The 27,152-nt window shown below is 33.7% G+C and overlaps 1 long non-coding RNA gene across 1 annotated transcript; it reads left to right on the forward strand.

Annotated features, from left to right (window-relative positions):
• The first annotated feature begins 763 nt into the window (after window positions 1-763).
• On the forward strand, window positions 764-11,045 carry LOC138923751 (uncharacterized). Its single transcript, XR_011437833.1, has 2 exons — window positions 764-831; window positions 7,196-11,045. It is a non-coding gene; the product is annotated as an uncharacterized lncRNA (long non-coding RNA).
• The last annotated feature ends 16,107 nt before the right edge of the window (window positions 11,046-27,152 follow it).

A 27,152-nucleotide genomic window follows, 5' to 3' on the forward strand; every position in this document is an offset into this window, starting at 1 on the left:
TCACGACATGGTTCCATTTACTGAGAAATATTGCACTTCAGTATCCCCCAAAGTTCACTAAACCTGGGTACTTTAGGTCTCCCTGGTTACAATCATGCATTATAGAAAATGAGTTAGAAAACTTGCCACCAGTGAATTAGTGCGAGCGACGGCTCGGCTTTGATACCGCCACTTGCTTGAGAGGCAACACTGTCTGCTAGGGGCAGAGTCATTTACACAAGGCAAGCAAACGACGCCTAATGAGCTGCAGAACAGTTGAGTCCTGCCTGGGACTTGCTGCATCAGGAGAATATTGACGCTCACCTATCCCGCCCTGGACCCCAAATGTGCCACCAGCAGCGTCGCCCCGTTATTTTCGTTGTCTCAGGTGTCCAGAGGATGGCGACTAGGTCTTTGAAGTTGTTAATGGGATTAATGGGGACAGCAAACTGCGCCAGCCATCTGGCTTGAATTAGGAAAAAGTATTGATTAATCTTTGAGAAGTGTCCCCAAGGCAGGACGTTTTCCCTCGCCCGGTCCCTCAGGCTTCAGCCTGACTATCTCCCTTTTCTTTTAAGTTATACCGCAGAATAGTGGCTTCGCAATAAACCTTTACATCCGTGTGAAATTTCGAATTGTTTTCCATTGCTTAGAGGTGGGATGAGGTGGGGGTGATCAGGAATTTTGAGATTTGTAAGCGCTGCTTTCTTTAACGGAAATTGAGCCCTATTTTGAGGGAAATTAGTTTTGCAGACTTCGTTAAAAAAAAAAAAAAAACCTAAAACTTTTGTTCACCAGCTGCTCAGCTTTTCAGTCTGGGTCTGAGCTGGGACCTGCTGCAAGCATTTGACGGTAAGACTTTCTTTGCCGATATGTTTTGGGAATCTAATCTTGTTTTAGACTTTGAAAGAGGGTGTTCTTCAGGTTGCACGTTTCTAAGGGTTTTAAGCACTAGCAGGATGGCGTCCAGGGCTTAGATCTTAAGAATGTTTCTTCCTGTCACTCCCCATGCCCTTGGTTCTTTAAGGATAAAAAAGGAGGGGGTATATTCTTCTAATATTTTTTGAATTTTCATTGTGTTTATGGTTTCAATATGTGCTCTGATATTAAAAGTTGAAGTACAAAGAGCCACACTAAACTTCCCAAACTTGGGTAGCTCCTCCATGGATTCTGGGTGGAAGCATTAAAGGCTTTATCCAAAGAGAAATTTAGGCACCCACCTCCATAAACTGCAACCAGAAATATTTACATAATATAATGCTGTCTATTAAAAGTATTGTGGAAAATGTCAGACAAGACTAACTAAAGATACACTTGATCTGTGCACATCAATAAAAAATATCCATAAAGGTCCTTTTGGTTTGCATTACAGTGATTTGGAGGGGGCGAGGCAATTGAGAAATGAAAGGCTTTGAATTTAACCAGTGTGTTGCAGGTAACTAGCAACTAGCAAACACAAACTTTTCATCTCCAGGAGCTACCCCTTCTCCTTGAACCTGCTCGGTGACTGTGCTGGCTTTTTTCTCATTTACTGTGTCAGATGTTAACAACATGTCCAGAAATTTCTCTACAACCTGCCTCAGCCAGTCAGCCTCTGGAACGGTGAGGCTAGAAGTCTAGGAAAGAAAAATTTGAGAAGGTTAGAATGCGAAGCAGTCTCTTTGAAAGGCACTTAATTAAAACAAAGCTAGCAGGGAAGGTCTTTTTAATTGAAGACCCAAAACATATAATATCAGTAAAAATTATAAAGTCCAGATTTCTAACAGAAAGCATAATGTAAGGAAAATGTTATTTGATAGAGAAAAAAGCATGATTCAAAGAAGAAAGGAGTAAAAAGGAGGACTTGATGCATTTGAGAATGAAATATGACTTCTATTTTCTCCGAAATTCCAAATATATATTAGTTACTCCATAAAGTTTTTTTTCAAAATTTTCATTTTTTAGAATATTTGGAGTAAGATAAAATATTGGCTTTTATTTTCTAGGCCATAGAGAATTTTTTCAAAATGTAATAACAACAGGAAAAGTTCCTAGCATTCCCTATAATAGCTATTTCAGTGTCCACATCTAAAAAATCCAATGTTGAAAGATGCCTTTTTACCTCTAATGGCTAATTAGGTCATGAACAATGGTAAAAATTACAAAACTTATTATAGAGTTTCTAGAGATTCCTTGTAAACTATACATTGTATAGTATTTATTCTATATTTACAATAATTTTGAATTTTCCTGAGAAATGTTCTATTAATACCAATATTTCATGCTACAAGCAGCACATTATAACAAGAGATTGAGTATATGAAAAATGTAAGCTGCTCATCTTTTGTAGGAAACATAACCAAAATTATGTGAAACATGTGCTAGGCTCTTTAAATTTGATAAATATGCATATCTATTATCCCTTCCGCTTAATGAAATGATATTCAATAGTAAAGGCAGAGATATTTTTTAAGACTATTTTAAGAGGAATAGCACTTAAATTAAGGAATCTGAAAAGTTTGCTTAAATTTTGTTTTAAGAATCATGATGATTCTTTTATGAGCTGTCATTCTTCTGTATGTTTGTGACATGAGGTATGATGGGAATAAAATATTTAAAATTAAATATTATCTTTAGCTACAGATATTATGAAGCTTTACTTTGCATTTTAACTGCTAGATATATTTGCCTTAGTAACATAGAGTCATGATATATGAATTTAAGTATGGAAAATTAAATTGAGACTGCAATTTGTCTCTGAAAGTTTTGTTGAGGATAGAAATATTATTTCTGTGATATTTCTCCAAGAATAATAGTTACGTCCTTCAGTTGGTTCTTCTGAAATAAAGAATTTTGAAAATATATTAAAATATGCTAAATACCCAAAGGTAATTTATGTGATTTATGATACACTCCATTTTTAAAAGCTAAGGAATATGCCTTTCTCCAGGAACTATGTATTATAGAATTTGAAGAACAATTTCGCTTTGGCTAACGCTTGTTATTTAGTAATTCTATATACTTTTACTGATTTTTAAAATAAATTACTATGTTTACATAACACTGATTAGTGCTTTCACAATAAAATTTGTTACATTTCTACATATAGTAGAAAAAAATGAATACTTATACTTACTTTTGAAAAGTGTAAAATAATATCCAACATACTTTGTTTTTCTAATTTCTATTTCTTCCTACATTTGTGATTTCTTTCATAAATTAGTGCTTTTCTTCGATACAACTGAAGTACCGTATATTAAACAATACTTAGGAAACTAGCACGAAATGTAGATTATGACTGATAAAATTAAATTTATAAGATTTAATTAAAAATTCAAAATATATGCAATCTTCCATGATTCCTATTGCTTTCCACATACATTTTATGAAATTCTAATTATCTTTTTTTTGTGAGGGGGGAGTGTTGAAATTAGGAAGATATTGACTACCTCTCAAATTTTGAAAGCTTCTAACTAAATTTCCTGTTCACCTGTTTTAAATGCAGAATTATTCAACAAAGTTACCTTATAATGATGCACATAGGAAATAATTACATTCAATTTCAATATTTTCATTTGCATTCACCTTAAATGTTATTTTTATTGACATATGTATGCATTTCAAATTTTTAGATTTGAAAATTCCCTCCTTTACATATGTAACTATAAGATGGACAGGCACACTAACTCAAGACAGTTCTATAATGCAAGGCTATAAATTACGTTACATATTCTATACCATCAAACTCACAAGCATTAAATTCCTATCCACAATTTAAGAGAAATAAACCATTTATTTCTCCCATGTCATAAAAAGCAATGCTATACTTTTAAGTGGATTTAATTTAGAACAAGTTCATAAATCTTAGAGAGCTAAAATTCAATCGAAACTAAAGATGAGAATTATAGGTAAAACCTCAGTCTTCTGTTTTAAGTTTTCTAACTTGAAGAGTTTAACATGCCTAATGTAATTTTGGCACTATGGTAGGTTATTTTTATGTGTTTTTATTTTTCATGCTTCATCAATTTGTAGCACATTTTATTCTTAAAGTGGTTCTTTCATTGTGAGCCCAGGTTTATGATTTGAATCACTAAAAACTTCTGTGTTTTAGCTGTGTTGGTATAGCTCCTCCAAAATATCTAATTGCGCACTCTAATTTTATACAATTCAGACACAGCAGAGAAACACCAGCTGCCTTTGATGTCAACATTTTTTTGCATAGGAATAAAGGGAAAATATTGTATATTTGTGTATCAAACAAAACGGAAAGTTAAGGCCAAATACATGATCTCTTATAACAAAATTTTTTTAAGAGTTTAATGCCTTGATTCAGCTCAGATTTGTAAAGATTTTGAGAAGTCACATGGAATATTTTTATACAAGGCAATGGCCATACGAAAATGGATCAAAACAAGAATGAAAATGATTAAATGACAACTATCTGCTTATGTCTCAGTTGACCTAAAGAATTAGCAAGATGATAGTAAGACAGAATAGGCCAAGGGAAAACCAGAAGGTGTTTAGCAGGTGAAAAGATAGAGAAATAAGATAAGCTTAAATAATTCTATATTTGATAATATAAACATATAATTCATAAGTCACATATAATTATAATAATGGTAAAAAGATCTCAGGTACATGTTTTAGTTTAACTGGAATTTTTAAAAATAAGTAATCACAAAAGTTTTTGTTTAAACATATACATAACACATGTATTTTTGATAAAAGTAATAAAAACAAAATACTGTTCTGAGAAACAATTTCAAGTAATCACATATGCATAATGTGAAACGTAGGCAAAGATGTGGTCAATGCATGGACACGTGCAAGCTACAGAATGTCAGAAGTTCGGAATATCATTGCCTTCTCATCTTACAAATCTGTAACCTGAAACTCATTGTAGTCAATTGTTTTTCTAAATTTTATTTATTTTTAGAGGATGATTTCTGCTAAGTTGAGGTAATAGTCTATGGGAAGGGAATAGCTGGTTTTCAACAGCTTTCAGTGGCTGAGGAAAAGAAAAAGGATTGGGCCAACTGCATCTTAGAGCACTTCAGAGTATAAGGGAATTCCTGTAGAATCAAACACTAACTAGAATGCTGAAGGACTATCAGCTCTGAGCCCAAGGGCCCAGGATAAGGCAATTCCTCATACAATCAGCTAACAGTTGTTTTCACCAACAAGGAGATCTGTGATCAAAGTAAAGCTTTGTCTATACTATGTAGGAGTGTATAAATACTAGATGAAGCGTCTTCAACCCAGAGTGGCTACAGAAGATTATTTCCCCCTACTCGGCACATTCATTTTGTGTGACCCTTCCCTTATAACCTCAGAGTTGCAGGTACTACCTTGCTCTAATTCCATGTTTCTAACAACTAATTTTTGAGGGCATATATAACTAATGGACAAGAAAACAGAGCCGTGACTGAAAAAGACATAAGTATCTTGGAATACTTTATGAAAAAATGCAGGAAAACTTACTACTGATCTTGAAGGGGGCTGCATAAGTAATGGGAAACCTTTCCTCTTTCCTCTAATCTAGGGCATCTGTAGTGATCTGCAGCAGGATTTCTGCAAATAATTCATTAAAGATGATTACATGTACTGGTTACAGTGAGGTTAGTGTTTCTATGAAGACATACTCAAAGTCAATTTAAACAAATTTGACCCATAATTAAATATAACAAAACCTTCACTTATTGCAAACAACTTTAAGAATATTTCTCTGATGTAGTAAACATAGAGAAATAAAAGTAGCACAATTATCACTTTCCAGGATAATTGTTAATTTTTCCATTACAGTTACCATGTGTGGGCCAGTAGCACCTGCTAATAGCTTATGAGATGCTTGGATTCCTCCAAGTTTTCTTCTTAGTCACCTCGTGTATCCTACATTATGAAGTTAATAATGTGATTTGATCAGAGTAAAAAGCTGAGTCCCTTTGAATTTTTAAGATCAGATTTTCCGAAGTACGTGGCATACTACTATCTGATAGACTCTGCCAAAGCAGATGGCTCAGGCACAGGTGGCATCACTTGGAATTGTTCTTCCAGGTCCAAAGATAAGCACATATTTCTAAAACTCTGCAGAAACCTCCACTGTTGCATATGTGGTGACAAAGCTGAAGAGGTATCTTTAAAAAAGATACCAAGAAGCACATAGAAGCTTCTAAATGGTAGGCACTATAAATCTGAGGTTGCTGAACTAGCTGTTGGTATTCCTCTTTCTGTAATAATATTAAAGACTTGCCAATCCATGTGTAGCTCTGTTTGTAGACAATATAAGTCTTAAATAGTTATCAGGTGTTAAATCATTATCATCTGGTGTTTGTGGTCAAATATAACCTAATCATGGCCAAAACAAAAAAGTGGGTTAGGTTCCTTTCACTGTACTAACAATTCCAGTGATCAAAAATTGCTAAATCTAAACTTTACATTAACAAATCCCATGTCAGTCTCTCTTTAAACAGCACCATTGCCAACTCTAGCTCAAGTCAGAAATAGGAACCCATTCTTGACAAGCCCCTCCATTCTCACCCTCCATATGCAATCAATCATCAGGTAGAATAGTCCCCATTATACCTCTTTAACATTCATTAACTCCACCCTTCTCTCCATCACCAAAGCCATTACTTTATTGGGGGCCCTCACTCTTCTTGCTTGGACTTCTTACAGAGGACTCCCCATGGTAATCTGCTTGCCTAGAGCATGGCTTCATCTCCAAAAGCAGAAGAGAATGGATTTGAATCTTAGCTCTGTCACTTTTTAACTCTATGAGTGCATTTATTTGTTAACTCAAAAGAATATTATAATGAATAAATTCAATAATGTTGTGAATGTGCCTACCACGATGCCTAACATAAGCTCAGTAAATATGGAATAAATTTAAGTCACTTCTAGAGCTGCACTGTTACATACAGGCTCATGTGATTATTGAACATTTGAAAAGTGGCTAGTCCAAATTAAGATATGATTTAAGATTAAAATGCAATCAGACTTCAAAGACTTAGTATGAAATTAATAAGCTTTTATATTGGTTACATGTTAAAATGACATTTGTTGGATATATTGGGCTAAAGTACATTATGAAAATAAATTTTCTTTTTCCTTTTTTAATGTAGTTACTAGAATATTTAAAATTACCTAGGTGGATTACCTTATATTATTTCTCTAGGACAGTGCTGATCTAGAAGATATCATTTAACTTTTTCTCTCTTATTTCCCCCCCCACAAATAGGTACCAAATTACATATGTATCTGTCAAAATGATGTAGGACCTGAAATCATTCTGTAAGTTGAGCCTCTTGACCCCATAATTAGGAGCTTCACAATGTGGTACCACACATGGAAATCTCCATAAAAAGATCTCAAGGAAACACAGGAAATTCCTGGAGCTGCAAAACATCCTATCTGAAGACATTCGATTATTCCTCTGTGCATCAGAAGTATCGTCGTTAATTAATTATTGATATAGTCATAAGATTCATTTAGCAACGGTTTTTGCAAAGAAGAGCTGGGTATATTATTCATGATGGACTAGACAATGCTGTCACAGTGAGTTAATGTCTACATCTTATTGCCTTAGCAAAAGTTTAGTTCTTACTCCTGCAAATTCTGATGCAAGATGGCTAGTTCTCCAGGCAGGAATTGATCTTGTGAATTAGTCATCTCAATATGTTTCTCCAACATACTGCAGCAGGGGAAAAGAGAGGTGGAGGGTGACACACCTGGTCTCATATACTTTGATGCAGATGTGACACATGTCATTTTTAGTCACAGCCTGTAGGCCAGAACAAAGTCCAATATACCTGCAAGGCGACTGGAAAATATTCTGCAGCACATGGCCATTTGGTGAGCAGTAAACACTTCTGCCATATCAGACTTTGGCAAACTTCAGATCTTCTCCAGATAGGCCTAATTTTCACCACTAAACTGTATATCCCTTGAGTCTTCCTGGAATCTTCAGCTGATGTTTTCCAGCACATTGTCTGGCACAGAGTAAACAATAAATATACTCCACAGAGCACTTAGATCTGCAAGTTTCACTTTATCATTAGACTTTAATACCTGTATAGCTGCTACGTCCCATCAGGAAAGTCTAACTACAAAGAAAATTGAACGGATAAGATTCTTAGCACAACTTCAGTTTTGTTTTGTTTTTGATTTTTGTATTTTTTGCTTTGTTTTTGTTTTTGCTCTAGAGCAGAGGTTCATTTCTAATTTTCACTGGAGTTAGAACAACAGTTGTGTCCACATATAATGACAGTGGTCAAATTCTTTGGGGAACTTGCCTCCAAGTCTGCAGTTGTGTTGTGACACTTATGTGACACTTATCTCTATGTGTAAATTAGATTCATTCCCTATCAAATATTGCATTTCATTTTCAATCAACACTGTCCATTCTTTAATGATTCATTGCATAGACTTGAAGATAACACTCTGGGCGGTGTCATGTTTTTGTCGCTTACTAGCACTTTGATCATGCTGAGGTTAATTAACTTTTTGCGTCTAGGTTCCCTCATCTCTAAATAAAGATTTTTATTTCTATAGTTTCATGCTAACAAATGAGATAATATAAACTAGCAAGTCAACGTAAGTCTAGCAAGTGTGTCTTTAGATGATAGATATTATCATTATGATAATTTTCATTATCATCTATCCTAAAGATCTTTTACTGTCTAACAAGAAATTTTGCAAGTATTTACTTATATCTAGCCATTCATTCCACTTTTTCCCCAATTAACACTCTAATATTTTGAGACATTTTGTCCTAGGACAAGATTTCATGAACGTTTGTTCAATGAGAAAATAATGTGTTAATGATAAATTTAACTTCAATTATCTCAACATTTTGTATTTAATGATCATACATTCAGGTTGCAAATATTTCACTTGACTTTTCTACTACTTGCTTCAAAATATTATTTAAAAAACCTCTCAGCATATAAAACCTAGAAATTGGGATGAATGACAAAATCTCATCACCGTGGCCAAAAGGACTACTAAGCTCTAAGGAAGAAGTCATACAACATTGCTTAACCATAATATTTTGGAATGAATTTATAGTAGCATTTGGGGCCTTTTATTTTAGGTTTTACTGGATACAGCTTTGTTACAGGTAATGAACATTCTTTAAAAACAGATATTTAGTGGGATAATAACAATTGGACTAATTCTACCCACAATTCTGCTGAAATATGCAACTCCTTTAACGCCAAACAATTAGACATACTACCAATGAGACAAAATACCCCTGAAACAAATGACACTGTAGAACTTAAGATTTAACATCTATGTATATAACTTATGCTTGCTTCATATCCTGAGTATATGTAAATTATGCTAAATGTAAGCTAATTGTTATATAGGTAATGTCCAGACATCATTATATCATCTATGCCTGAATAATCTGTGATAGCTATATTAGATAAATATGAACTCTATATCTTATTACAATGATTAAAATCTATATTATTTTAGAATTGAATCTCTTCCTAGTTCCAGAAAGGTTTTGTAATGATTTACAGTAAAATCTGATATAATATGATAATTTAACCTGAAGATATGAAAACTTTCTAGAGTAGTAGTTTTAAAACCTTAATTATCAGGAAAAATCTCTTTTTTCAAAGGAAATCCATTGTAGAACCAAACTATGTAAAGTGGACAGTAAGAAGCAGAGCAGTTATGATGGATGCAGGTAAAGGGGACCTGGTAGCCCTTGCTTAGTGTTTTTCCTCCTCCCCCCCAATCATGGGTTTGTGGGTGGCACCTACAAAGGAACAAAAGAATCCAGAGACACAACCTGAAAACCACTAATCTCTCTAATATATATAACTCATCCAGTAAAATGGCCCTGAAATGCCATACCTATGTTTTCTTGTTCCATTAATTCATTTGATAGACACATTCCTGAGGCAAATATTTGAGCCACATCATTTTCCTTTATTTCTGTCTTCAAGCATCTAGTCATCAATTCCTTCAGATTTTCTAATGTTTTAAAAAATACAAAGTTAGATTGCCAAAAACATGAGTGTAGAAATACTTTTAGTAGAGAAAAATTTAATATTAATAACTCTGTATTCATGAAAATTTAAAATTAGAAAAAACATAGCTATATGAGGAACATCTCCATAAGGTCTGAACAGCACATCATTACTTAATAGAATCCAAAAATGTTCTAATCCCTATAGAATTCAGTAAAAATAGATTGCCCAATAGAAAAGGGGCAAAGGACACAAACTGCTAAATTATCAAAGAAATATAAATGATCAAGACATATAAAAATACTCGAACATACTTATAATAAAAATGCAAGTTAAAGAAGATAACATTTTCCATCTACCAACCTGACAAAGTTTTAAAAACAAATGGGTTATGGTGACAAAGATTTAGGAAAATAATAAATCTCATACACTACTAATGAGTGTGATTAAAATAGACTGCCAAGACAAAATTAGCAGTAAGTAAAACATTAACTTTTGATTCAATAATTCCAGATGAATTAATATCTTCTAAGGAAATAATCATATATATCAAAAGGTTTGTGTTTAATCAAATCTCTGAAGTGATATTTATTCTATTGAAAATATGTCAAACAATTCATTGAATATGGTAGATCATTATGATAAATATCATGCAACTATTAAAAGTCATATTCTAAAATAATAAGAACATAGGAAATCAGTTATGGTATAATGCTAAGAAGAAATGAGGTTACAAACATATCTAAAAAGTGATCCAAATACAACCACATCATACATCTTTTGTTACGTACATATTATATATTTGTTATTGTACATATTATATATTTGTCATGTATATTATATATATACATATATATGATATCAAAAGATATACTCAAAATGACTTCAGTTTGAGTTTTAATTATCAATGCTCTCTCCAACTGGTGAGATTAACAGATATTTGTATTATTTCTTCGAATGTTTCAAAATTGTTTTATAATTTTGTATAATAAATGTATATCACTTTTATAATCAAGAAAATTACATTGTTATTGATACACAATTAAAAGATGTCCTATGAAGTAGAAAAAACCTTTGTGGTTTGAATAAACTTTTTACATGTTACATAGTTCCATTATGTATAGACATAATCATCACATAATTATTGATTGGCTAATAGGATGTGTCTAATGCATTGATTATCTTTGCTATATCTTCTCCTTAAAAACTACTGTTCCTTCTTTCTAAATAACATGTTCTAAAACTGCATTATTTTGCTATCTCCAATTTGGAGCTAATCTGAATCAAGTCAGATGTGAAAGATTCAATTGTCTGCCTATGCAGTATGGTGAAGCATATGGAGTGCATTACACCTCAGATTGAGTTTACACTGGCTGCTTGGCAGTGTCTGGAGTATAAACCAAGGTGTTGTGTTGGACAAATATAGTTCCTAATGGTTTGCGTTATAGTAAATTTGAAACCCATTCTTCTCCCATGTGTAAAACAAGAGATTGGGTGAAGGCCTTTTTTTGTCCTTTTTCTTTTTTTGCAATAGCAAAGTTTACTCTTTAGTGGGGTAAGAACAGTAGAAGGTGTTCTCATATTAAGGTACGACAAGGAAAAGTTCAGAGTATCACATGACACCTCCTATTGTCTAAGAAGCATGAGCTGCTACAGTGTAAAAGCAGAAGCTTACAGAATCTCAGTGTCTTGAGATTTTCACACACACTACAGAGCTCAAACTGTTACCTTTTCTCCCAGTTGATATCATTTTGGGAAATACGTTATATTTACCTAAGAATGCAAAAATAGCACATTCAAATTTCTGAAATAACCAAAGATATATTTTTTCCTTACTTGATACTGAATATATTGCACAAGAAAATACATTTAACATCCATTTGCGATAAAGAAACATCCTCTCTCCCCTTCCTTTCCTCTCTCTTTCTTTCTTTCTCTTTCCCCTTCTCTCTTTAGCATATGACCTAGATACTGTTGTTGCTATCTTTAATATCAAAATACCCTTGGCATCATCAGAGTTTAAACCAGAGTGGAAATTCATTGAAATATAAAATTAGAAACAAATCTTAGAGAGTTTAGAGCTCATCTAGCTCAATCCTCTTTATTTAAAGAAGGCTACAAAGGCTATTGATGACTTACGAAAGACCCATAAAGTCCTAAGTCAAATTAGTAGAAATATTTAATGGGCTGCGACAAGATTTAAATCTCAGATAGCCAACAAACCTGATATTACATTCTAAAACAACACTGATGTTTGCTATTATTCCATTATCCATTTTAAACTCTCAGTAAGGATCTGAAGAAGTCTCTCTCATATTTAGTTACATATTTTGTTCAGCTGGGGAGGGAGAAACTATGAATATAAATGATATTCATAAATATAGGAATTCACAACATCTAGATAAATGTCCCTTACAAATGATAGCACAATTCTATATTTTCCAAAATTCTTTATTGAAGTATAACATATATAAGGAAAAGTGGGCATGGTTCTATTTTGATGAGAAAATTATTCTAAGGATTTCTTTAAGATAATAGACCCAATACAGTTCTTTAGCCTCAGAGGTACAGATGGAAAAACAAGAAATTTACTAATTGAATTGTTCATTATTCATCATGGTTTTCCCTCCCAATCCCACCATAGCGGCACACAGCCAGGCCACAACTGGCAGTCAAAGGAACATAACTCCTCATCTGGTGCTTGCCTTTGCTGAGGACTTTAATGTAACTATGGCCCCAAAAGAACTGTCATTTAATATTGCCACAGTAGCCAAACACATATACAAGGGCACATGTATACAACCACATGAGCTATGTGATCCGTGTATAAAAGGAATTTTATCTGGGAAAAATGAAAGAGTAATTATTGAAGCACTTGTAACATATCACTTAATTACCATTGGTATAAAGACCCCAAAGTGACTGTCTTCTACCCCAGTGCTATTACTGCATACATATTTTATTTTTTAAATGCTATTTTTAATATGCATGCTTTCCAGTTGGAGAAAAAATTTTGAAGTAAAATTTGTTTTTTATTTTGTTCAATTACAAAGTTAATTTACTGCTAATTTGACGCAGAGTGGTCTCAGTTAATACATATTTATATCTATTTATGTCCTATATATTATAAATAATCTGAAGACTGAAAAAAGTGAACTGCCCTAATTTATATTAAAATGTATATGTGAAATATCAATATTTTATTGTCCTCTTAAATCTTTAAAAGATTGTTCTTTTATTTTATATAACGAAGGCTAACTAAAAGTAACTGTCCATAAAAGTCTCCTTGCAAAATATATACTGAGGCATTATTATGATTTACACAAAGTGAATTGCAAATATCTTCCATTGGCTATAAATTATTATATTATCTCAAAGTCTTATCATCTACTAAAGCATCAACATTCTTATACTTTAAAAGAACATTATAAGCCACATGTGAAAGAATGAAAGTAGACCATTCCCTTACACCATGCACAAAAATCAACTCAAAATGGATTAAACACTTGAATGTAAGACCCGAAACCATGAGACTTCTAGAAGAAAACATAGACAGTACGCTCTTTGACACTGGTCTGAGCAGCACATTTTCAAGTCCCATGTCTGACCAGGCAAGGGAAACAAAAGAAAAAATGAACAAATGGGACTACATTAAACTGAAAAGCTTCTGCACAGCAAAGGAAACCATCAACAAAATGAAAAGACAACCTAACAATTGGGAGAAGATATTTGCAAACCATATATCAGATAAGGGGTTAATATCCAAAATATACAAAGAACTCATACAGCTCAACAACAAGAAAACCAACAATCCGGGGCTGGCCCTGTGGCCGAGTGGTTAAGTTCCCGCACTCTGCTGCCGCAGCCCAGGATTTCACTGGTTCGGATCCTGGGTGCGGACATGGCACTACTCATCAGGCCACCTTGAGGCAGCATCCCACATGCCACAACTAGAAGGACCTGCAACTAAGATATACAACTATGTACCTGGGGGGACTTGGGGAAGATAAAGCAGAAAGAAAATTAAAAAAAAGATTGGCCACAGTTGCTAGCTCAGGTGCCAATCTTAAAAAAAAAAAAAGAAAAGAAAGAAAGAAAGAAAGCCCAACAATCCAATTGGAAAATGGGCAAAAGATCTTAACAGAGATTTCTCCAAAGAAGATATACGGATGGCCAACAGGTATATGAAAAGATGCTCAACATCATTAGCTATCAGGGAAATGTAAATCAAAACTACAATGAGGTATCACCGGTCAGAATGGCTATAATTAACAAGACAGGAAACAACAAATATTGGAGAGGATGTGGAGAGGAGGGAACCCTTGTTTACTGCTGTTGGGAATGTAAACTGGTACAACCACTATGGAAAGCAGTATGCAGTATCCTCAGAAAATTAAGGATAGATCTACCATATGATCCAGCTATCCCACTGCTGGGTATTTATCCAAAGAACTTGAAAACACAAAGGCATAAACTTGCACCTCTATGTTCATTGCAGCATTATACACAATAGCCAAGACATGGAAGCAGCCTAGGTACCCAGCAAGGGATGAATGGATAAAGAAGATGTGGTATTTATACATGATGGACTACTACTCAGCCATAAGAAATGATGAAATCCGGCCATTTGTGGCAATGTGGATGGACCTTGAGGGTATTATGCTGAGTGAAATAAGGCAGAGGGAGAAAGTCAAATACCATATGAACTCAATCATAAGTAGAAGATAAAAACAATGACAAAAAAACACATAGCACTGGAGACTGGATTGGTGGTTACCACAGGGGAAGGGGGTAGGGGGGAGGACAAAAGGGGTGATTAGGCTCACATGTTAGGGGATGCACTATAATTAGTTTTCGGGTGGTGAACATGATGTAATCTACACAGAATTCGAAATATGATGTTCATCCGAAAATAAATTAATTTAAAAAATTTAACAAAACAAAACAAGAAACAGAAAGAAATCCAAAGATATTACTAATTCAATAAATGTCATGATTGCATAAAAAAAGAACATTATAATTCATGCCTAAATAAACCACATATAAGTAAGCATTTTCTCATAAAATAATTATTCTATATACTAGAAAGAGTTTGAGCCATGATATCTAATGGATATATTTTTTATTGTAAAATGATGATAAAACTGAAAGATCTGTGGCAAAAACTGCAGTTATAAGGAGGAGAAGAGGTTCAGGATTACATAGGTATAAAAATGTGTGTTGGAGAAAAACAGATCATTTAATATTTTTATCTGATAAATGTAATGTACCTCTTTTTATCTTGACTTATTTTTTCCCATTCAAAAATTTTTATTATATTTGACACATTGCAGCTGTGGTAATAGGAGTTTTTGTTTTTGTTTTATAATATACCTGACACAATAATGGGAATATTTGGCTCTAAAACAGGCCATATATTTCATTTTAATAGGTCAGATATGGCTTGAGTCCAAAGGTAAGTGCAAAAAATTTACACTATAAAATTTGCCATCAGCTCAGCATTTCCAAAGCAGGTGTCAAGAATATGAATATGCACCACTTGCTTATTTTTAAAAATTAGCCTTATTATGTTTCTGTTTGATAATAAGTCTTCATGGAAAACCTGAACAAGTGTGACATTTAAGTACATGCTCCACAGGGGTTGCAGAATCAGACAAACCAAAGATTGAATTTCTGCTCCATTATTTACTAGCAAATGACCTTGGAAAGGTAACTTGACCTCTTTGAGCTTCAGTTTCCTTCCTATAAATAGAACAACTCTAGTAAGGATTAAATGAGATTAAGCACGTGAAAGACTTGTACGGTATTTGGACTTTATTAGTCAGTATTAAATTTTAGTTCTTCTCCTTTATTTACTTCTATATTATCTTTAAAAGTTACATTTAGTTATCAAAAAGCAGCAATTAAAATGGTGGTTCTTACCTGATGTGCTAGATACATACTCACATGCATTTACTTGGTATTTTCAAGGTGTATCTAGTTTAAGTACCTAATTTAAAATCTCATTGTTCAAGACTCTTACTCTTAAAAGTGTGTGTGTGTGTGTACATGCATGTGTGTGTGCACATACAAGATTTTTAAAGTTTTTATTATTAAGAATAATTTTTCTCTATTTCAGGCATGTTGAGTGTGAACATTTATAGAATGAGCTACAAAATTCAATTAGACCGAAGCGATGTTAGTGTTGTTAGGCGCATATGCTTATTACAAATGTCCACAATTGTTTTCTTAACATCATAGATTTTTGACAGCTATATAACCCACAAATATTAACCATGTATCATAAGAACAAATTATACTCAATTAAAATATGTCAATACTGAGCAGGAATTGTTAACTAAAATAAAATGCAAACTATTTTCTATATTTATGAAGACAAATATTACTAGTTTATCTGAGAGACCATGTACATATAAAGCATGTATATTCTATTATGTTTAATGCAAATAAAACCACTAAGATAATTTTAATTATTTGATTCTATAGTGAAAAAATGCAGGTTAAAAATATCAACAAATATACCTTGAAATAAAAATATATTTCTACATGTTTTAAAACAGTGATCAATGCTTACTTCAACAGGCACAAAAGGATACTTGGATTCTTACATTTGCCAGCATTTGGTTGTATTGATTCTTGTTTTAAATAAGCGACAAACAGCTAGGTTCTAAAAAAATATTGTTACAGATATTTTCTTCTGTTTCACTTTTTCCCAAGGGACTTCATCATTTAAAAAAAAAAGTTATATATAAATAATTGTTCATTCCATACTAAAACATTTCAGGTTTTAATTACTGAACACTTATCTAGCTTTCCTAGAAAATTGTTAACAATCTAATAATTCAACTAAGTCAAATATGATAAAATTCCAAATAGCCCCAAAGAAGTGCTTAGTCATAAAGGTAAAATTTTAAAAATATAAATAGATTCCTATTCCTAAGGAAACGTGCAGTATTTTTAGTAAGATAAGACTTACACACATGAAGCAGGTGGATAATAATACAAGGATACATAAAAACAGATATTCTTGTGTAATTTATAAGTGTAAAAAGAAGGCTTTATGTATTAGAGTGGCCTGCACAAGCATTGTGGGAAGATAAAGCAGTATAAACTCTAAGGAAGTTTGTAATTTCATTTAGAGAGAATGCTTGTGCATTGTTTGGGGCAACAAGTTACATAGACAGGAATTGTCAACTAATTATATTTTAGGATCAAAGAAGAAGTGGTTACTGATGGCCATGATGTCCTTCCTTTGGGACTAGGAGAATGTTGTTGTAGTTGACCAAATCGGAAACATCAAAAGGAGATTCCATCTAGAGAGGAAGGTGGTGAGTTTTATATTAAATACACGGAATTTGAGCTGACGGTTGCTTACTGAATAGACCTCTTTATTAGATGAATTAGAGCTTGCAAGAAATAAGGATAAAAGTAAGGATTGGTTGCCAATGATCACTGAAGCTATAATTATGAATGAGCTTTCTGAGATAGTACAAAGGGTAAGAATATAAAAATAAGAGCTTAGCTTTGCAGTAACCTCACACTTAGAAAGAAAAGAATTAAAAACCATAAGGAAGGCTTGGAAGGCTTGTCAGATGAATTATTAGAGAAGTAAGTAGCAAAGAAGCACATTATCCTGAAAACCAAGAGAAGAGAAAAATTCTATAAATGCATAATGAATAGTTTCAAGTAGAGTAGAGCTACTGTGGAAGATAATAGTTGAGAAAAGACCCAGAGAAGGGCACGGTTAAAAGCACAGGGAATGCTTCATCAGAGTAGCAGGCAATCCAGAATGCAACAGGAAAGGAGAAAATGGATGCAGCATTTTACAAAAATTTGTATATGAGCCAGAAAAAAATAGTGCAGTTATCTAAAGGAGAGGTAAAGATAGTGGCAGTGATTTTATTTGTTTGTTTTTTCCCTAAGAAGCAACTTTTAAAAAGTTAAAGTTGAAGGGAAGGAGCTGATTATGTTGCCATTGCTTAGTACAGTCAATATTTATTGAGTGAATGGTTGAAAACCAGTTGGAAAAGGCAAAATTTATGAAAACAAGAATATTTTTGGAAGTCAGAGAGGGTGACTATACGTGAGTTTACTTTAAATGAGAAAGAGAGAAGCAAGCCTCTTGTAAAATATATTTTGAAAGTCATCATATCTTTTCTATACCTTGGGATCGGATTGTGGAGTTTTGATAAATTATCACTTTGATATTAAAGAATAGTGAGAATTTATAAATAATAATAAGGAATATTGCTTGGAGGTCTTGGTTTGTCTCTTCCATGTACATTTCTCTTTTAACCTTACCATTTAAGGACGTTTGAGTTTGATGTACAATATTCTCCTTATCTATCTGTAATGAATTCTACAATAAATAACATAAGTAATAAATAATACATTACTAAATTTTATAATACACAAAATTAATTAATACGTAAATTTTATAATACATAATAGTAATCAAAATATGACCATCAAGATTCTGACCAATAGGAACTTGGCAAAGGAAGTCAACTAAATAACTCTCTCATTAAGACCTCAGGATGTGGGCCAGCCTGGTGGTGCAGCGGTTAAGTTCGCACGTTCTGCTTTGGCGGCGTGGGGTTCACCGGCCTGGATCCTGGGTGCGGACATGGCACCACTTGGCAAGCCATGCTGTGGCAGGTGTCCCACACATAAAGTGGAGGAAAATGGGCACGCATGTTAGCTCAGGGCCAGTCTTCCTCAGCAAAAAGAGGAGGATTGGCAGCAGTTAGCTCAGGGCTAATCTTCCTCAAAAACAAACAAAAAAAGACCTCACAAAGTTGTCAAACATGCAATTTTCAGACACATATCAGAAGAAAGTACTTGCACTTTCAAGTTATGAATTTTAAAAACATTCATTCTTTCATACAAATTTATAACTTGCTTTGTCAACTTTAAATCACACTTCATCTTTCTAGGAATGAATTGATCGAGAATTGGCCAGTATGTTCCATCAAGTAATTCTCATGTTTGCTTAAACATAAGGTGATACATTTTCCCAATATTATTCCATAGGAAACAGGAAGTCACATTTTGAATCTTCGAATCCTTGTGCAGCACTTTTAGGAAAAATAAAATAATCTGTCAATATTTTACAAAATTTTATTGAGATAAAATTTCACGTGAAGGAATTATGCACAGTTTTAAAAGGCTCTGTGTCTCAAACAGTGTAGAAAGTGAAGACTATGTACTTTTGAAATCTGTCTTGGAAAACTCAAAGCATGACTCCAGTATGTATGGCCTCACTGATGTTTGAAGCATATACTAAGAGTGTAAATGAATTAGTGTAAACGTATTCCTACGGCTACCATTAACCAATTACCACAAATTGAGTAGTTTAAAACAAAAGGAATTTATTCTCTCTCAGTTCTGGAGAGTAGCAGCCTGAAATCAAGGTGTCGGCATGGCCATGCTCCTCTGAAAGCACTAGGGAAGGATTCTTTGTTGCCTCTCCCCACCCCTAGTGGTTGCCAACAATCCTTGGTGTTCTTTGGCTGCAGCCGCATCACACCTGCCTCCATTGTCACATGGCCTTGTTCACTTTGTCTCTTTTTTTCCTTATAAAGACACCAGTCATGCTGGATTTAGAGCCCACTCTAATCAAGTATGACCTCATTTTAACCAATGATATCTCTAAATACCCTATTTCCAAATGAGGTCACATTCTGAGGTTCTGAGTGGATGTGAAATTTGGAGGAACACTATTCAACCCAATACAGTGAAAGTATTCCACAAAAATTGAGAGTAGAAAATAGTAACATTTATAAATCATATATTATTTTACGTAGTGTGTAATTTAAGTATGTTTTTAAAATTGATATACTAAATGCTATAAATAGATATATGGCTATTTACCTACATTCCCCAAAGTTTATATGGCCAAAATCTTTCTTTTGCATCTTCCTATGGGAAAAAATGACCTTACATTCAGGCACAAATGGTATTCTGATGAATCAAATGGTTTCTTACTGACTATTTGCCCACTCAGAAATGTTTATTTGACCTAGCAGACCCTCTTTTTTTTTTTTAACACTGTGGAAACAAAGTTGTTCTTAAACTTCAAGGAGATAATTATATCTGGCATGCTTTGCAATGGAAAAACAAAATAAATATTCCTTTCTCAAATGGAGATTTCAAATCTAAATTAATCCACTTAAATCTCCATAAATGGAGTTTCATTAAAGTGTTTGTGTCTTCCCCATTTAAAGGCAAGAGTATGCCCATTGTCACTAGATGGATACAGCTTGGAGATACAGAAATATATCCTTTTCTTTACTTTTTCATTCTCCTTTTTTTTTCTGCTCTCTAAATTCTTAAAGGCTTAGTCCAAGACTCATTTTGCCAGGAAACCTAAATCATGTATTTAATCTACTTAGTCTTCTACATATATCATCTATTGCTTCTCAAAAAACAAACAAAACTCTTATACAGAGTATAGTTATTTCTCAACCAATTCACCAATGACATGTTAATAGTTTGCCCAAGTTTGCATAGCTCTTGGAGGAAACGACCGCATCAATGTTCAATACTTTCAAATTGCAATCCACAACTTGATGACGTAAAGCCTTTATTGATTTTCTACTTTCCTGGAGCACTTACAGCCTTTTTACTTGTAATATTATTAGCGCATTGGAAGGTGTTTCCCTAGTTGTTTAAATTAAGCTTGTTTTATCGCTGGAGATTCCTACTGGAAGCAGAGATTAATAGACTTGGGAGCAAAGGGCTTAAGAGTCTAGATTTGTAGCTTGGCTTCACTGCATTCTAGCTCCATGACCTTGGGCAATTATTTCATTTCTTTGCACTTCAATGTCCGCATCTGTAAAGTAAAAATAATAACACCTGAAGTATTATTGGAGTGAGGATTTAATGAAGTAGTCCATGTCAAGTAAATGGAGCAGCACCTGGCAAAGAGTAAATGCTCACTAATTGTCGGCCATTGTTCTGTATTTGCTACAGCCCCTCAAGTATTAAGCATGCAATAAGTATCATTTGCATACTTTCTCATTTTTAAGTCCTTTGAAATATCTGATTTGATTTAAAAACTGCCTTAGTGTTGAGTCATAGTATAATTTAACTTGAAAATTAACTGAAAAATGTATATTCCAAATGTTCCCTTAGTGAATTTGAGGACTCTCTGATTAATAACAGCTCTTGAAGAGATAAAAATACGCATATCTTAAAATACTTTAAAAAATAATTTGACTTTTAGGCACATCCTTCAGACACAACTATTTTAACTCTGTGACTCAAATTGTATTAACTTCAAAATTGTAGTAATGTGATAGATACAAAATCCTAGACTGGATTTCAAAAACACCATTCAGTAATATCAATAGATTTCTGTATATGAAAATATTGATGAAAAATACTAAGACTACTGTGCTGTTGATGCTAAATCAAAGTCAATATTTAATCATGTGTGATATCTACAATATAAAGGCAGAGAATATAAAGTTATAGAAACTAATATATGAGAAGAAATATTCTATCAATGCAGTATGTTATTTGTACTCCATTAACTGAAGGTAATGAAAATTCCTATGGAGGAAAATTCCTATTTAAATGAAAAGTGCATGAGAAATGAAAGCTGCAGACTGAGGCTACTGAAAAATATTAAATCTATTTTTATAGTCTTTGAAATAAAAATCTACAATACATGATATAATAAGACTCTCTATCAGAGTTCACGTACTTAAAGTAAGCAAAATAGGTACAAGGCATTGCACCTTTATTTACCATAGCTCCTCAACAGGAAAATTCAGGGTCTACTCTCCCTAGAATTCCAATGAGATTTTTATAAAATGCATTTTCTTTGTTGCATGAAATCTCCTGAATAATTTCTAATTGTTGACCCTTAATTTAGGCAACAGACTAACTAGAAAACTTGAGTAACTTTACTCCTATTGCATTTGCTCTGTCCAAGATAAGTTCATGACAGAAACCAGGGCCAATGAGCCAGTGTTTCACATTCAGCTAATCCATACTCACTTAGACATAGTCAAATATGTCTAAGAAATAGTTTATTCTAGAATCTTCCATTTCTCTTAGCCATAAAACTCTACCACCTGCCAAATCTTTTCAATTGTACCTCCTAAATATGTTTTGACTCTTTCTCTTTCCCTTCATAATCATCTCTACTGCATAGTTTGTAAAATAACTTCTACATTCTTCTGCTTCTAGCTTAGACCTCATCAAATCCAACTTGCATACCGCTGCCAGAAGAATAAAACCCACATCTGTTTTTAAGATTTTTTTTAAACATAGACAGAACACACACAAATGCCTGACATATAGAAAGATCCCATTTTAAAGTAGAACAATGTTGTTTCCCTCTTTAAAAATCCCCTTCCTGGAGCATACCTGGTGGTACAGCGGTTAAGTTCACGCATTCAGCTTCGGCGGCCTGGGGTTCGCCAGTTTGGATCCTGGGCATGGACCTACATGCCGCTTGTCAAGCCATGCTGTGGCAGGCATCCCACATATAAAAAAGTCGGGGAAGATGCGCACAGATGTTAGCTCAGGGCCAGTCTTCCTCAGCAAAAAGAGGAGGATTGACGGCAGATGTTAGCTCAGGGCGAATCTTCCTCAAAAACAAATAAACAAAAATTTCCTTCCTAAATTGCCACAATACCTCCTTTTTGTTTTCAAAATGAAAATCTCTTGCCTTGATGAACTGATTGGATGAACTTTCTGCAAGAAAGCCAAACTCAAAGTGGCGTAACAAGAAGGACAGTTTAAATTTCATACAACAAGGAGTCTTTAGAGATAGGGTGAGCTTTGGGCTGGGTACCTTAGGGTTCCAGCCCTGCTTCTCAGGTTTTTTGGCTCTGCCTTGTATCAGCTAATTATTCTTAATCTGGCTTCTTCCATGGGTGGGAGAGGACTTCCAGTAGTAACTGTGGAACATAATTCCCACCATGTATCTAGCTGGAGAAAAAGCTGTTTCTCTTTTCCATGGAGCTAGAGGAAGTTTTTCATTGATTTCAACCTGTTTAGGGATGAAATTACTATGACAGGCTTATCAATATCTGGGGAATAATAATCTGGAGTATAATGCATATTGAAGTGTCAATCACGTATTACCTTCATGTAACATATCTAATTTTTGCATGTTATTGTCCCAGATTTGCTCATATATACTCTACGTGTTAGTCACTACAAGCTACCTCGTTTCCTGAATATGTCATGCTCTTCGTCCCCATTAGCCATTTTTTCCCCTTTGCCAGGAATGCCCTTCACTGTGTCTTTGTCTGACTAATTTTAAGCATTCTTTAAAGGTTAGCTTAAGTACCAACTTTTCGGCATGTATCTCCCTGATTCTACAAGGCTGAATTAAGAACAGCTTTCTCATGACCTTGCTTGCCCCAAGCACAATATTTTTCAACCTCCTGCACATTGGGATTACTTGGTAAACCATTTCAAAATACTAATGGCCTGAAATCACTCAAACATTCTGATTCAATTGGTTTGGGATGCAGTCTGGACATGGAAATTTTTTTTTAACTTATCAGGTGATTCTAATTGAAGTCAAGGTTGAGAATCCTGCTCTAGTCTATCACTTACCACATCTGATTATTTCTATACATTTGTCTTTCTCCTCTACTAGGCTGTGAGCTTTTAAGGATGGAACTATGCTTTTGACCTTCGTAGCCTAAGCACCTGAAAGAACGCCTGTACAAAAATTAGTACTCAAAATTAGTTGATGTAAAAGGCTGAGTTTCAAAAGATTGTTACTTGAACTCAATTAACAGCTATTAATTGCCTACTGTGTGCTGGACTCTATAAGAGGAGTTGGAATACAAAGGCAAATAATACAGTGTTGGCCTTTAGGGGAATCACTGTTCAATAGGGTGCTCAGAAATGAGCATAGATCAGGCCACTACATCTTAGATGACTCTTCCAGAACCTCCAACACACTAAATTGAATAGAGCAAGTCATTCTTTCCTTAAATAATGCTCCACTACCAAAGGTAACTGAACGAATAAATTTAAAAAATAGGGCTTTAAAAGTATGTATTTATGAATATGTAAAGTCTAACTATATACATAGTTCTCCTTTTTGCTTTTTTTATTCAAATACTTAATACACAAAAGACTATTTTTATCTGAGCTCCAAAATAAAAACAGTAAAAAAAATCCAGTAGTTTTACTTTAGTTCAATATCCAAAGAAAGGCAGGTGTTCACTAACAGAATGAGAAAATTAAAAGCAGTCTAACTTCAGAAAGTCCCTTTGAGTCACAAGTTTAAATTTTTTAATGGTTTTACAATCTTCTCAAGCTGTCAATGGAAAAAAGTGGCTTGACATTGAACACATACCAAGTCAGTAGCATAACTATTTTATAATGTCTGATTGGTCATTGAAAAAAATAGTTTAAAATTCAATCCATGTGATGGAAATGCCACTTAGAAAAAGACCATTCATACTGCAGTGCTGCAGGAAAATTGTGGTTATAACAGTTCCCATTTCATTCAGCAGCAGGATTCTTAAAGAATTTCAAATGGAATGGTTCCTAGAATATTGCATGTTGAGTATTACTAAAATAAATTTTACCATCATAAAATTCACCATTAGTATAAAGAAAACATATTATTTTTCATCCTATGATTTAAAAAAGCTTCATATGTTAAATGAAGATTCTCAGGTTAATTTATGGGGACCCTTTGGGTAGGTCCATTCATAATTCCACTAGGATGTTCACACATTAATTTAACTGAAATATATTGAACACTTGCTGTTACTGTTTCTCATCGTGGAATGGGTTTGCCTAATCATCTGTCCAATTTCCATTTATATTAGTCATGGATTTTGAATTATATTTGGAAAGTCTATGAATGGGTATTAGTGATTATAGTCTGCAGAATTATAGATTACCTAAAACAGAATTGGTGCTTCAAAGGATTTATGTGTCAAATAATCCTCTCCCTGCCCTGACAAAAAAAAAAAAGAAAGAAATGATGAATTTTTAAAATTCAAAACCTGGTATGGAAAATTGTTATGAAAAGCTAAATGGACTTCAACCATATTTAGGAATCAGATTTGTCTCATATATCTCAGTACTGGACAGTTTTGAGACCTGTAAACTTTCAACTTTAAAATTTGTGCTAATTTCAGCTAAACGTCAATTGCCTAGTTTTGAGAAATCCAAACTCCTTGATTTTCTTCTGTTTTCCTATCTGCTTTTGGGCTTTGTCATTGTTGATTAGCAGTTTCCAAAATGAAAAGGACAGGAACAAAGAAAGAAAGCATTACAGGTCAAACAAGAATTTGCCCTATCTTGATTATCACCTCCTATAAACAATTTTAGCGGAAGGTTGAAATTAGTGGCTAAAATGAAAGTTTCTGATAATATTGCATTCCCAAGATCTCTTTTATCCTTTTTCTCCATCACTCCCCCAAATCAAGAATTAGTCTTAACGTGCAATTGTTTAAAATTCATCCCCATTCTCATCCATAAAATGAAATTAAGCATTATAATCTACTTCGATAATTGTACACTGAAAACTAATAAAAACTCCTGTGGAGTGCTGAGAAAGTTTCAAGGACATAGTAGTTATGAGGTGATGTCTATAAAGTACTTTGAGACCTGGGAAGGAAGGTACTTCATAGCTACATTTATTTTTTGATATAATTAAGTTCACTTGATTCCTGAAAGGAAACATAGTACTAATGCTTTGTTTTGTTTTTTAAGTAGACTTTATTTTTTAGGTTCACAGCAAAATTGAGCAGGAAGTACAGAGTTCCTATCTAACCTCTGCCTCTGCACACACACCCCCGCCCCCCACTATCAACAGCCCCCATCAGAGTGATGTATTTGCTATAACTGATGAACCTACATTGACACATCATCATCAAAGTCCATAGTTTACCTTAGGGTTCACTCTTGGTGTTGTACATTCTATGGGTTTGGACAAATGTTAATGACATGCATCCACCATGTATCCTACAGAATAGTTTCACTGCTGTAAAAACCCTCTGTGCTTTGCCTATTCATCCCTCCCTCCCCATAGTCCCTGGCAATCACTGTTCTTTCTACTGTCTCCATAGTTTTGCCTTTTCTAGAATGTCATATAGTTGAAATTATACAGTAAAGAAGCTTTTTAGATTGGCTCTTTCACTTAATATTATGCTTTTAAGTTTCCTCCATGTCTTTTCACGATTTGATAGCTCATTTCTTTTTAGCACTGAATAATTTTCCACTGTTTGGATGTACCTCAGTTTGTCCAATCACCTACTGAAGGACATCTTTGTTGCTTCCAAGTTTTGGCAATTATGAATAAAACTGCTATAAACTGTGTGCATGTTTTTGTGTGGACATACATTTTCAACTTATTTCAGTAAATACCAAAGAGTGTGATTGCTGGATCATATGGTAAGACTATATTTTGTTTTGTAAGAAATTGCCAACCTGTCTTCCAAAGTAGCTGTACCATTTTGCAATGAGAGTTCCTGCTGCTTCACATCCACGCCAGCATTTGGTGTTGGCAGCATTTTGGATTTTCGCCATTCTAATAGATGTACAGTGGTATCTTGTTGTTTTAATTTTCAATTCCCTAATGATATATGATGTTGTATATCTTTTCTTATGCTTATTTTCCCTCTGAATATCTTCTTTGTTGAGGTGCCTGTTCACATCTTTGGCCCAGTTTTTAATTGGTTTATTTTCTTATTTTTAAGAGTTCTTTGTATATTTTAGAAATAGTCCTTTATCAGATATGTCTTTTGCAAATATTTTCTTGTGGCTTGTCTTCTCATTCTCTTGACAATTGCCATTCACAGAGAAGAAGATTTTTATTTTAATGAAGTCCAGCTTATCAATTATTTCTCCATGGATCATGCCTTTGATGTTGTATCTAAAAAGTCATCACCATGCCCAAGATCATCTAGCTATTCTCTGATGTTATCTTCTAGGAGTTTTATAATTTTGAATTTTATATTTAGGTCTGCGATCCATTTGGAGTTAATTTCTGTGAAGGATGTAAGGCTTGTGTCTAGATTCATTTTTTTGCATGTGGATTTTCAGTTCTTTTAAGGTTTTAACGTTTGTCTTATGACCTTTTTGTGATAAAAACTTTGAAAATTTCATTTATTTTAATAACATCTTACAAAGTTAACCCTAGGAGTAGCTACCAAGGGAAAATAAGAATTTTAACCACAATTGTTTATGAAAAGATTAGCCTTTAAAGGCATGAGA

The sequence above is a fragment of the Equus caballus genome, chromosome 4, assembly GCF_041296265.1.
Source record: "Equus caballus isolate H_3958 breed thoroughbred chromosome 4, TB-T2T, whole genome shotgun sequence".
Taxonomy (NCBI): domain Eukaryota; kingdom Metazoa; phylum Chordata; class Mammalia; order Perissodactyla; family Equidae; genus Equus; species Equus caballus.